We start from the raw sequence: 13,175 nt of genomic DNA, 5'->3' as shown, positions 1-13,175 counted from the left end.
CGTGTTCCTTCTCGGTGGATCTGGGCCGCACACGTGGCCGTCTGGCATTTGTTCTTCTTACCGTGGTCCCGGGTTTAGGCACCGGAGGTGGGTCCACTGCCCAAGTGAGGCATTTGTCCGGACTACGGCGACGTGTCGAAGGAGATTAGTCGGGTTGCGACACCGAGGCCTGCTGACGTGGACACGATATCGAAGGGTTGGACGCTTGCGTGGAAAGTAGGAAGGGGCAAATTGCGGTAAAAACGCAAAGAAAATTATTGACAAAAAAAAAAAACAAATATAATTTCTCGTCCACATCGAGAAAAGGAAATAATTTATCATTGGAATAAATGCCAAAAAGTGAAAGTACATCATACACCAGCGCTATGTGCTGTACTTCATTGCATCCACCATTGATCCTCGAGAAAGGACGGTGGGATTACCACTTGATTGAGTATCCACTGAGGAGCTCAATCTATCCTAGCCGTTAATCGATCTTACCTGATTGTATTCGATGTTTAAACCATTAATCATGAATCATACACCACTGTAGTATGATCCCATCCAATAATTGCAGATCTTAACAAGCACAGCACGGAACCGCAAAACCCGGCCCACTGACAACAGGCCATCCCAGTCATTTTCATTTTTTTGTCTCCTACCGTTTCTGGCGTCTAGTAACCGAAATTTCGGTGATAATAGGTAGCTAAATTTCGGCCGAAATCCACTGAAAATGATACTTCTCGGATGACAGCTACGTCTCTTGATAAAACTAAGTTCCCAATCAATCTAATACTTGAGAAATGGTCCAGTCATTAGTGTATTACCAGACATATGGTAACCACCGACCAAGAGACCGACAAAGCAGCGCTACATTTGTCCCCAGGTTTTTAAGAGTAATCATGCAATTTGGCTCAAGCTGTCGAGCTGCCAAATTTAGCTTCGAGCAATGTTCTTAAATCTTGAGATTTTTTTTTTTTTTATCACTAATTTGGATGAGAATTAGGGGTGGCAGCAGGTCGAATACGGTCGGGTCAGGTCTGATTGGATCAAGACCCGAATAGTTTTTGGATCCAAAATTTTGACCTATACCCAACCCATCAAGTCCTGCGTCTGATCGTGTCAATTTCCACCTTATGATTATGAGTTTCTTTTTTTTTTCTTTTTTTTACCATCATATAACTTATGGCTATGAGCTTCTTCCTTTTTTCCAATAATACTGAAATATTGTCAATATTGTGAAAATATGAACACCTCATGCATGCCTAAAGACACATGATTTCTATCATATACCCTATGACTACAGGTACTGGTTGGGTCTAGCTAGACCCGAACCCGAATAGTATTTGAGTCCAAAATTTTGAAACCATACACAGACATAAGGTTGGGTCTACCCATCAGGTCCCAAGCCTGGTCGGGTCCATTACCACCCCTAATGGGAATCAATCAAAGATAGAACCGGTTTTGGAATAGCTTCAGTGGGGGGGGGGGGGGTCTAGTTCCTTGTAAAATATGATGTTATATAAACTTTTTTTTTTTTTTTAAGCTTATCGAATATTTTTTTAGACCCACTTTAAATCATCACCTTATAAACTCTTATTTTAATTTTTATCTTTTTTATTTATTTTTAAGTATTGGACTTTCTAAGCATTCTACCCCAACCCCCGCCCCCTTCCCAACCCCCTCTAGTGCCTCTAATACCACACTATTGATCCCAAAACTGTTTGCATCTACCTTTCTGAGCATGTTGATTTTTTTTTTACCAAAATACCCACATTTCTCACTCCCAACAAATCCGTCTGACACAACTTGAGTGTAGGAATCGATTTGGCATAAAATGTTTTGGAGTGACAATTTTAATATAAGCTAGTCTAACACATTTTGTGCCAGACTGGCAGAATTTCAATATTATAAGCTTTTCGTGTCGAACTAGCACTTTTTGTCAGAAGTCGGCTCGGCACATTAAAATGTGCCAAACCGCCACATGTCAGGCTTCAAAATTTAGGAATGTGGGTTAAACTACGGAGTATTTTGGTCCAAAAATTTAATTTATTTTTCCTTGGAGGTGGATGTAAAGGGGAAGCTTTCTATGCATTCTCTACTGCATAAAACTTGTATACTTCCCCCTATCCAACCATCTATTCTAAATGGACGGTTGTGATGGCCCCAATCACAATGTCATATCTCTACATTATTTTTTATTTTTTTAATTTTTTTTACAAATTCTTTTGACTCCGAATTTTGGGCGTCACTCCTCTCTTAAACTCGCACTTGTAAAAAATATATTAAAAAATTTTGAATAAAATAAAATATCCAAAATATATTTAAAAATTCTGAATAAAATAAAATATTAAAAATTTTTGAATAAAATAAAATATTCAAAGGGTATTTTGATCATAATATTTTATCCAAAAATTATTTTTAATATTTTTTTTAAGTGCATCTCATTGAGAAGATGACACGTACCAAATTTCATTTTCTTACAATTTGTAAAACATAAAAAAAATATATAAATAAAATACTCTGAGGCATCGGATCTAGATCAAACAGTTAATAGCTCACTTGATCTAAATTGGATGGCTGGATGGAAGGGGAAGTATATATCTTCTATGTTGTAGGGAAAGTACAAAAAATAATAATTTTCGAATGTAAAAATAAACAATTTTGAGAGTAATAGTATAGTATCAAAAGTTTTGGGAGACATTGCCTAGAAAGTAGAATTTTTTTTGAAGGGTTTCTATAATTTTCCTTCTATATCATCAATTCAATTCAGATCAATGCAGATGCGATCCAGATAATTGATCCAATAATCCGACACATATGAGAAAGTGAATGATCCGCCCCATTCATCCCAGTAAAAAAAAAAAATACATGTGGAAGGTTTTGCTGGGCGGACGTTACCATCCAAACAGGCTGCCAAACCGCATGGAAACATATGTGGAGGTCGAAGGATCATGTGAGGGTCTCCTGATGGAATATTCGAAATATTCCCATTTTGTCATATTTGAGGCCAACATTATACACGTGTCCAAGGATGAGTGGTTGTGACGACCGACGATGGCCCCTGCCTGTGTGCTAACGCTCTGTACAAAATACGAACTGACTTCTGTTGCACGTGTCATGTTTCAATTGGTTTATGGTACGTAACTTTCCTCCAAGGGGGATGGCGCGGTTCATTGTACCATGCGGGGGTGTTAGTCTGCTGACGGCGTTTATCGTCTTCACCGTTCCAGTTTTCGTACAGCCGAGATACCGTGAAGTTGCTCCCTCTTCAAAGACGAAGGGCATGAGCTTTTGATAATTTTTAAATACAAATTATCAAAGGGGTTCTGGTGGCATACCGATGCATCCGTAGGTGTAGAGGTAAGTTGCACTTTCAAATTTTATCATAGTATATAATTTTGATGTAAAATATTTTTAAGATTATCTAAAATCTATTTTTATATCTAATTATAAAATTTTAAATTTCAAAAATAGTTAAAACCAAGTAGATCAATAAGCATATGGAAATCTTGAAAATAAACGGTGTAGATAATATGTTGTAAAATGCATTATTTTTTAGACTTAAAATCTTTTTATTTTTCATAGTCATACATCTCGATATCGAGATGATCAATCAAAGGGTTTTCAACATTAAAACTACCCTTTCCGATGGATTTTTTAAGGGCATACGTAGTTCTACATTATAAGATAGCATCCTTACATAAACTTTATCTTTATCAAAAGGGTGCGGTTTGTACTTTGTATAGAGCCGGGACTTGTGGTTTCAAATAGTGTCGAGAAATGTGATTTCAATACTGAAAATCTCTTTGATGGCTTTAAAATATATTTTCATCTTTAATTAAAGCTTCAAAAACAATAAAGATTAAGAAAATCTTGAAAATTGACAGTAAAAAAATGTGTTACAAGATGCACTATTTCCAAAACTTGAAATTTATTTATTCTTCTCATGTCTATTTCCAAAACTTGAAAAAAAAAAAAAAAAATTCTCATATTCATATATCTTGATGTTGAGATGATCAATTTGAAGATATTTGAGCATCAAAACAACCTCTTCTAGTGAAATTTTTGAAGTAGACTCTAATTTGATTGTTAGAGCATCGGCTCTATATAACTTTTTCAATATCAAAATAGTCTTAATTTTTCAATAATTCAACTTTTTCAACTATTCTAACTCATGACCATGTGCATTTTAATAGGTATCTTGAAATTTAAAAATATAACTACAATCTAAGTTTTTATCTCTTAAGTATATTTTTGTTATTTTTATTGAATAACAAATCTAGGAATTTATTGTGAGAAGCGCCTTGCTTTTTTCTCTTTTTTTTTAACAATAACACTGCTTTTCTTTTTATAATTTAAAACAGCTAAGAAAAAAAAAGTTTATGTAAGGTTGCAAATAAGGGAACGGTTGCATTAACCTTGAGATAAATGTCTTTTTGGATAATTAATTGGAATCAATTTTGGGACTGGTTATTTCTAACTTCTGTGCAATGATGAATGGAGTAGGTGAGATATTTCTGACCTCATGATGGCTAGGAAAATGAAAGCCAAGCCGTTTTTTAGGAGAAATGGAGGATTGAATGTTACCACAGAAGTAACCCAATTGGGGCCATAGTAGTCAAAGTTTTTGGTACACCAATTGGACATTTGGTATGTGTGGCCCTCAACATGATTAGATCTTCGGTTCTGAAAGTTACATTATGGCAACTCAAAATTAAACTAACGAAAAATAGGAAAGGGATTTCAATTAGGGTTGGCAATGGGTCAGGTGGCCTGGCCCGGTTTGGTAAGCCCAGCCCAAAAAACTAGGTCTACGATACAAGATGTGGCCTCAGGCCTAGGCCGGGCTAAACACGGTCGAGGTAGGGCTAGGCCGAGCTTCAGACAAGCCGACCATATTCAGCCCGACACAGCACAACCCGGCCTTGATAGGTTTGGTGCCAGTCCTCGGCCAAGGCCTCTTTGGCACAATCCGGGCTAGGCTGGGCCTGGGTTGTCCCTTTGAGGACTAGGGACGGGCTGGCCCATTACCAACCCTAATTCCAAAAAATTTTGTGAAAAAAAAAAGGAATTTGGTTGAAAAAATAGAAAGGCCAGCGGCTAAATGGGGTGGAACAGGGAAGGAGTTCTCAGAGGTTCTTAGGCTTGATATGATCATGATGTATAAGATCAGTGTAATGCAATGTGTTTAAAAAGAGGATCGGTGACCCTGATCGAGCACCTCAAAAATCGATCCGGATCTGTGAATCGGCGATCCGGATCGAGAATCGACTGAATCGATCGGATTAAAGCTTCAAAAAATTCTGAAAAAATTATTAAAATTCATTATAAATGTTGTTTTTTAGGAATTCAATAAGAAATGAGGGTACTACATTATTAGCTTCCATTGTTTTCATCAATTTATGAATATTGAGATGTTCTTTCCCTGCATAAACTTATGTTGACCATTAAATTTACATCACACAAAATAAATCATAGAATTATCATGGTTTAAGTATATAATCATATATGGACTACAATAAAGAGTTAACTAAATCGATGAAAAATTGGCCACTAAAATCTCGAATTGGCAGAAAACCCTAATCCGCTAAAAAAACTCAAATTATTATAACCTAACTAACTATAATATTATATACCAACAATATTTTATAATTATTTTATTATATAAATAATAAAAAATCCAAAATATTTTATAATATCATCTAATTTAAAATGTATTATTGACAACTGTAAGAAAAATAGTATACTACATGATTTATAATATAAAAATTAATAAATAAAATAAAAGATTTGATTATCAATGTATAAATTATTAGAATGCGTACCAATTTTATTTAATTTTTTAGGTTTCTAGAATAAATTAATGGAAGAGATTGTTAGTAGAAAGACAGAGATTTCAAATGGCCTCATTGTATGAATCCTATCTTTAAATTAATATTACTAAATTTATGTGAAAGACCATCATGTTATAAAAATAAAAAATATAATTAGACCATTTATTCCTAGTTGTATTAAGAAATACCTTTTATTTTTTTGACAAGAAATACTTATTGTGTTATCTTTATTTTTTTTTAACAAGAAAAATATGATACTTGTTGATTATCTTCTTCTTCTTTTTTTTTGACAAAAGAAGAAGATGTTGTACTACATATTTTTTTGCTTGTTGTATTACTTTTTATTTTTTTTATCCTATGAGCTAGTACTAATTTTTTAATCCTAATTAACTAATTAATTAATTATTACTCATATAATGAAATAATACCATGATATAGTAGCCTAATAGAGTTTTTATGTTTTTTTGGTAAGTAAATTTAAATTTTTTTTTGGTGAAAGATAGGGGTGATGGGCATCTAATTATTATTTTTAATAATTTTTTTATTTTTTTATCATCAAATTTCATTGTCACAATCGGACATACAACTTTCTTATTCATGACGGGCATACACCGTCGTGCGTACACCATCGCACATACACTATCTCACTGCAATTAATCCCAAGCTAATAATATTTGCCAGTGTTTTTTCAACTCACAGATATATCACACATCAAAGCGATGTGAGAAGAGTGAATACTATAAAAAAAACCCAACGAGCTGGTTTGTTATATCATGTGGGGGAGCAAGGTGCCAAAAACTTGTTAATCACGTGGGGGTAGTAAAGTGGGATAGTAAAGTGGAGAGCAAGGTGCCAAAAATTTGTCAATCACGTGGGGGGAGTAAAGTAGGGGGAACAAGGTGCTGAAAACATGTTAATCACGTGGCGGTAGTAAAGTGGAGAGCAAGTGTAATAATTCTAAAAATTTTTTAAAAAAAAGTAAAAAATAAAAAAAAAATAAAAATAAAAATAAAAAAAAGAAAGAAAGAAGGAAAAAAACTCTTAATAAGTGATGGTCTATATGAGCATGATGGTCCTTAGGGATCATCACTGTTTTCAAAATCTTTTGGTTAAGTTTCTTTTGTTTGCTCCTGCCTTGCCACGTCAAGTGGATGTGGGCTTTAAGCATATAAGGGGTATTGTAAGGGTTACACCTCGTTTATGAGGTGTCACTTAATAAAATATTATAATAAGGTGTCGTAAGAGTTTAAATACAAAAGGCGAGGACTCCCACCCTAGAAAACTTTTGAAATCTTTCCCTTTCTGGTCGAAACACATTGAGCTCCTCTCCCTAGCCGAATTTTTATCGGAAGCTCCCTCTCAAATATTTTAGGTAAGTGACATCGTCTTTCTGAAAAATAGTCTATTTTTAATAAATAGTGATATTTCCGTCTAGGATCTTTATTTTATCAGTTTTGTGTGTAAGTGACCTCATTGTCTCGAAAAATAATCCATTCTTTTTAAAAATAAAATGAAATAATTATTTCTGCTTATTATCATGAATTTTAGGCGCAATAAATTTTATGCGCACGTAACCTCATTATCTTGAAAAATAATCTTTTTAATAAAAATTGTGATATTTTATCTATGTTAGAAATTTTGAATGCTGTAAATTAAAAAATTAAATTTATTTATTTTTCTTGTCTATTGTTAGAAATAAATGTGATATTTCTGCTTTTAGTAAAATTGTGATATTTCTTTCTACTATTTTGAATATTTAGATATTGTAAAATTCATGTGCAAATGACTGCCTTATTATTTAAAAAAATTGACATTTTTGCAATTGATTATAGTATTGTTGTGAAATGTTTATTTGTGGATTGATATCCCATAAATTGTGATACTTCCGTATTCTTGAATTTTTATAAGAGTTTTTTTATACATATTAAATTGGCAATTATGCTAGAATGCCTTTACAAACTGCTACCTTTCTAAATTTGAGCCCAAAATATTTGATTGGTTATTTTTGAAATGTTATATAGAGTGATTGTTATTAATGGTTTAAGTGAAATTCATATTAATGATTTTAGTGATATGTTGAGCACATGATATTGCTGCTTTCGAATGTTTAAAGAGATTTAGAAATAATTTAAGTATGTAAGTGGACTCATCCGTTCACCGGTGAGGTATAAGTGGACCTATCTGGGACGCCGGTAGGGATTAAGTGGACTCATCCCGTACGCCGGTGAGGTATAAGTAGACCTGCAGCGATTAAGTGGACCTATCTGGGACGCCGATAGGGATTAAGTGGACCCATCAGGACGCTGATGGGGTATATAGGTGACCTACTTGGGACGCCAGTAGGGTATTTTGTGAAATCCTTTGAATTATGTACTACCGTTAAAAGTGTTATAAGCATTTCAATTACTCGGATTATACTTAATTATGCATTTATTGAAAGTGAAACTGTTGATGCATTTCTGTTAATAGATCTCATTTTGGAAAATATTGATATCTTTCAACCATGATTATTTTTAGGATTATGATGATCACTTACTGAGTAACCAAACTCATCAAACTATGGTAAACATTTTTCAGGATAACTGCGGCTTCATTTTGAGTACTCGTCAAGGGCAACTTTGGAAGATATTGTAGTTGTGTCTAAGCTTTTTTTTTGTTACTTTGTAAGAATTCGTCAGTGTAAATTTGTCCTATCAAGAGATGTATATATGTTTTGACTGTCACATCTCAGGAATATCAGTATTGTAAATTCTTGGGTTGTGACAGCAAAGTGCCAAAAACTTGTCAATCACGTGGGGGGAGTAAAGTGGAGAGCAAGGTGGCAAAAATTTGTCAATCACGCAGGGGGAGTATAGTGGCATAAATCACATTTCAAAAAAACCAGGGTGAGTTCATAAAAAAACCGAATTGAAAAATTAAAAAGTAGGAACCGCCCGGTTTTACCGATACTGCATTTGGATCGGTTATAACCGATACCCGATCCGGATCGCCCGATTTCGGATTGGATCGGTGATTTTGAAACACTGGTGTAATGGTTAACGGATGGGGGTGAGCCAATGCATATATACACATGCGTCCCTCCTTGAAATCTATGTTAAAGGTGGACTTTTTATTTAAAATTTTAGGGATTCACGATCTAGGTGAAGGTGATTATGAATATGAAAAGTAAAAAAATTTTAAAATAAGAAACGAATTTTTGGAATTCTTTCTATATTGTTGATATATGATTTTGGTCTGTTGCTCTTTGCACAACGTCCATCTTAAAGATAGATGATCATAGGAAAGAGGTTTGAGTTGTGGTGGTAGCACCCCCATACTCTAATTACTACGTTGTGGTTTTCATTCCCACCACTAATATCACCCCACTTATACATTAAAAAAACTAACTCTTAATTTACTTAAAACAAATGAGTAGAGGCATGTCTTCCCCACTTAATTACCCAAAAAAACAAAGGATCGATGTTCATGTGTTAGTAGGCTAAAAATTTTTCATAATTACAAGGAAAGCAAGGGTAATACAAAGTGGCAAATGATTTGAGCCAACAAAAGAGGGATACATATAAAAGCTAATTTTTTTTTATGAAAGTTCTTTCAAGAATCCTAGACCAGCAAGAATTAAAGGGACGACAAGGGATTCCGATGGGAGAATATCAAAACATATAGTAGCCCAATTGGAATAGTTGTGGCAGATGAAGCCGAATTGAGGTTAGTGGTGATGGGAATAAAAATAGCAAATTTAAGCTGAGTAACATAGTGGAGGGTGATTTTTTAAATGTGACAAAGTGGTGTAAAAATAAAATGGAGGCGCCATGAGATTGATTTGAGAGGATTACGGGAATATGTTATTTGTCAAAAAGAACAAAAAAAAAAAAGAGGATTAAGAGACAGTGTTATTTGTCAAAAAAAAAAGAGAAAAAAAAAAGAAAAGAGGATTAAGGGACAGTGTAGGAGAAGGGAAATTTGTTTTGAGCATGTGCATGGGAAAAGGAATACAGACGCTGATCGGTTGGCTAAGAAGGATTAGAAATCAAGTAATAATTTGGTGGCCTGAGAGTTTGTAATTGTTCTAAAAAGTGTTGTAATTCTTTGTAAATTGTAACTGGTGGTGTACACTTATGTATATTGTTGTAACAGACCTGGTTTCTATGCGTCCAAGCCAACATATGTAGAACTGCAGGCCTCTTAATAAATTTAATTTTGAAATGGATTTTAAAACTTAATAAGGACATGCAATATCTAATATGGAGATCATGAATATGAAAAAATAAATAAATTATAAAAATTAAAAATAATAATTCTAGTAAGAAAACATTTGGACCGTTAGTTTTCATTGTTTTTAAATGGAACACCTACTTGCATCCATCTTTAAAATAGATGCCTTACACTTTATGGACCTACTTGCATCCATCTTTAAAATAGATGCTTTACACTTTATGGACCGCATATGGAGAAATGCGTTCCACCCCGTATGAAATAATTTTCCTTTAGTGAATGGTCTTTGTAACTTTTTACAGGACGAAGCTAGGCTAGTGTCGTAAAACGATTTTATAGTGTTTTTGTCTTTTGTTGATGGAACAAAAATGTTACGCCTTGTCAAAAAATAATAACAATAATAATAATAATAATAATGAGGCAGAGAGAACGAGTGTGTTAAAAAAAAAAGTAACAACGATAGGCAATGTGCAAAGATGGTTCATAAGAGCAAAGAAAATAAATCTATAGTCATAGGTATCATCACCACTAAATCAAAGGATTAATGGTGATTGGAGAAAATGGGACACACCAAAACTGGGAAATAACCCAAGTTGTGGGTCCCACTCTCTCAACGTCGTTGATCCATTAGTTGGACAGCCATTCGCTTTGTGAGCATAGATTCCTTGCTCATGTGCCAAAACCATACCCAAGAAAAAATGTGCCAAAATTAACTGTCCTTTTTGCTCATTTCAAAACGAGTTTGGCGCCGGAAAAGCGTGGCCAAATATCGAGCAGTTTTCCGAAGGGAAAATTATAGGGGAAAGCTTTCCCTAGAGCACTCCTTTTACCTAAGTGTCCATTTTTTAATGGAGAGTTAGGATTGTCCCAATCACAATGTCATGTATTTACATTATTTTAGTTTTAAATTTTTTTTCTATAAATTATTTTCATACCAAATTTTGGATGTCTATTCTTTTATTAAACTCGCACCAACGAAAAATATAAAAAAATTATTTTTAATAATATAAAATGACCAAAATACCCCAAAAATTTCAAGAAGTCTTTATCGAATAATTATTGTTAATATTTTTTATAGGTGCACCCCAATGAGAAGATGGCACGTACCAAATTTCATATTAAGAAAATTTATATTAAAAAAATTAAAAATAAAATACTTGGAGACGTCGGATCTAAGATCAAACGGTGAGTGGCTCTTTTGATAAAAAATGGATGGTTGGATGGTAGGGGGAGGATAGAACTTCTATGTTGTAGGGAGAGCATAGAAAACTTTCCCAAATTATAGATGCCCTATTTGACCCGACTTTCTAGGTATTTTCTCACAGTGTTAATGGCACTGTTAAATTTCAAAAGTGGAGAATGGGATTGGGTCTTGGTGGTAGCACTACTTGAGCGTCAGCTAAAATCTAGGTTTCCATTGTCACTTAACAAGACTCGTCATTCCCATTAAATTACTCAAAAAAAAAATGATCAAGATCGTTTTTTTTTCACCCACCTACCAAGTTAAAAAGTTAATTTTTTAAGCAAAATACCTCGATTTTTTTAAGGGTGCGGTTTGTATAGAGTTGAGGCTCTAAACAATCAAAGTAAAACATATCTTTAAATAGTGTCGAGAATTGTCGTTTCAATACTGAAAATCTTTGTGATAGCCTTAAAATATATTTTCATATTTAATTATAAAATTTATAGCTTAAAAATAGTGTAGATCGAACATATCTATGAAAACTTAAAAATATTGAAAATTGACAGTCCAAACATGCATTATAAGATATACTATTTCCAAAACTTGAAATCTATTTTTTTTTCATATCTGTGCATCTTGATGTCGAGATGATCAATTTGAGGATTTTTTAGCATCAAAACAACCTCTTCTTGTTAAATTTTTGAGGTGAGGTTTAATTTGATTGTTTAAAGCCTCGGCTCTATATAAACTTTTTCCATTTTCTAATCTAAGTTTCTCCCTATTGTCTTGTCTAATAACTCATGTAGTTTCTCTCTTAACCTGGTATGGTATAGTATAATTGGTGCCGGACCAAATTTTTTGCGACTTTAAGCTGGTCCGGCACACATTCATATCCCATTTTTTTGGGTACAAGAAGCCAGATTGATACACTTAATATGGATCGACCGTGGGTCCCGCAGCCTTAGCGCCAGACTAGCTTCTTAGGGACCTAAAGTCATTTTAGTAGTATATGTGTGAAATATATCGTGAAAAGGGTTGGGTCATTGTAGTAGAGCTTACACACTTAGTCACCATGCTGGGTTTTCATTCCTACTAATACTATCTTGTCAAAAGTGTGGGGCAAATTATGATATAGAAGCGAAAAAAAAAGAGTAAGGCCTCCCCACTAAATTAGTAATTATAAAGTTTTTATAGATGAATTAGTAATTGATGGTTTTGACATAATTTTTATTTTTTAAAATTTCAAAATTTCTAATAGTATAAATTTATCCTATTTTTTTAGCCTAATCCGATATATTAACGAGATCTTTATATGAAGTATTATTGCCAAACTGTATTTTTTATTCTATTTAAAAAAAAAAAAATTTGTTTGGGATTTTATTGTGAGCTGATTTATTGACTTGCTAACCCCGCGCGTGAGTAGGCTAGAGAGAAAAATTGCGTACAAAAATAAATGTATTTTGGTATTAAAAAATTAACTTTTTCACACTCGAACCTGGATTATGTGCAAAAAGACGAATTTAAAAATAACAGCGTGGTTTAAGATTTGTTGGGTCCGAGGAAGAGGGTTTCGTAGAAAGTCGGGTTCCGGTTATCATTTGGAGAGGTGATTGGGTTTCCGAGCACGATTGTGGGTTCTCGCCGTCATCATTGAGGGTCATTTCGTCAGTTTCACTAATGCCGAACACGAATCTGGATTGCAAACGTCATTCAGGTTTCATTTTGTCATTTGCAGGCAAGGACGGGGTCATTTCGTGAATATATGACGTGGGGTCCACACTCGTGTTACTTCTCCTAACACAACATGATTAACACCCCAGGGAAAGTATCCCCCGCGTGAGGATGGACGGACGAAAGCTCTGAGTTGACACGTGTCCATACCCCATTCGGATTTCATAGTGGTACTTGCTCGATGTTTAACACCTGCTGAGTATATAATGCGTCGAGCTCTAAAGTTGGAACCT

At 34.0% G+C, this 13,175-nt stretch overlaps 1 long non-coding RNA gene across 2 annotated transcripts; it reads left to right on the top strand.

The window, feature by feature from the left end:
• Positions 1-2,907: 2,907 nt before the first annotated feature.
• Positions 2,908-8,607, top strand: LOC148782709 (uncharacterized). 2 transcript variants are annotated; one of them, XR_016052917.1, is made up of 3 exons: positions 2,908-3,342; positions 4,489-4,632; positions 8,394-8,607. It is a non-coding gene; the product is annotated as an uncharacterized LOC148782709 (long non-coding RNA). The 2 variants fall into 2 exon arrangements; XR_016052916.1 differs by lacking the exon at positions 4,489-4,632.
• The last annotated feature ends 4,568 nt before the right edge of the window (positions 8,608-13,175 follow it).

The sequence above is a fragment of the Amborella trichopoda genome, chromosome 3 (genome assembly GCF_054954075.1).
Source record: "Amborella trichopoda isolate Santa Cruz 75 chromosome 3, AtrichopodaSantaCruz75HAP2 v2.0, whole genome shotgun sequence".
Lineage (NCBI taxonomy): Eukaryota > Viridiplantae > Streptophyta > Magnoliopsida > Amborellales > Amborellaceae > Amborella > Amborella trichopoda.
This window is presented reverse-complemented; position numbering and strand designations above follow the sequence as displayed.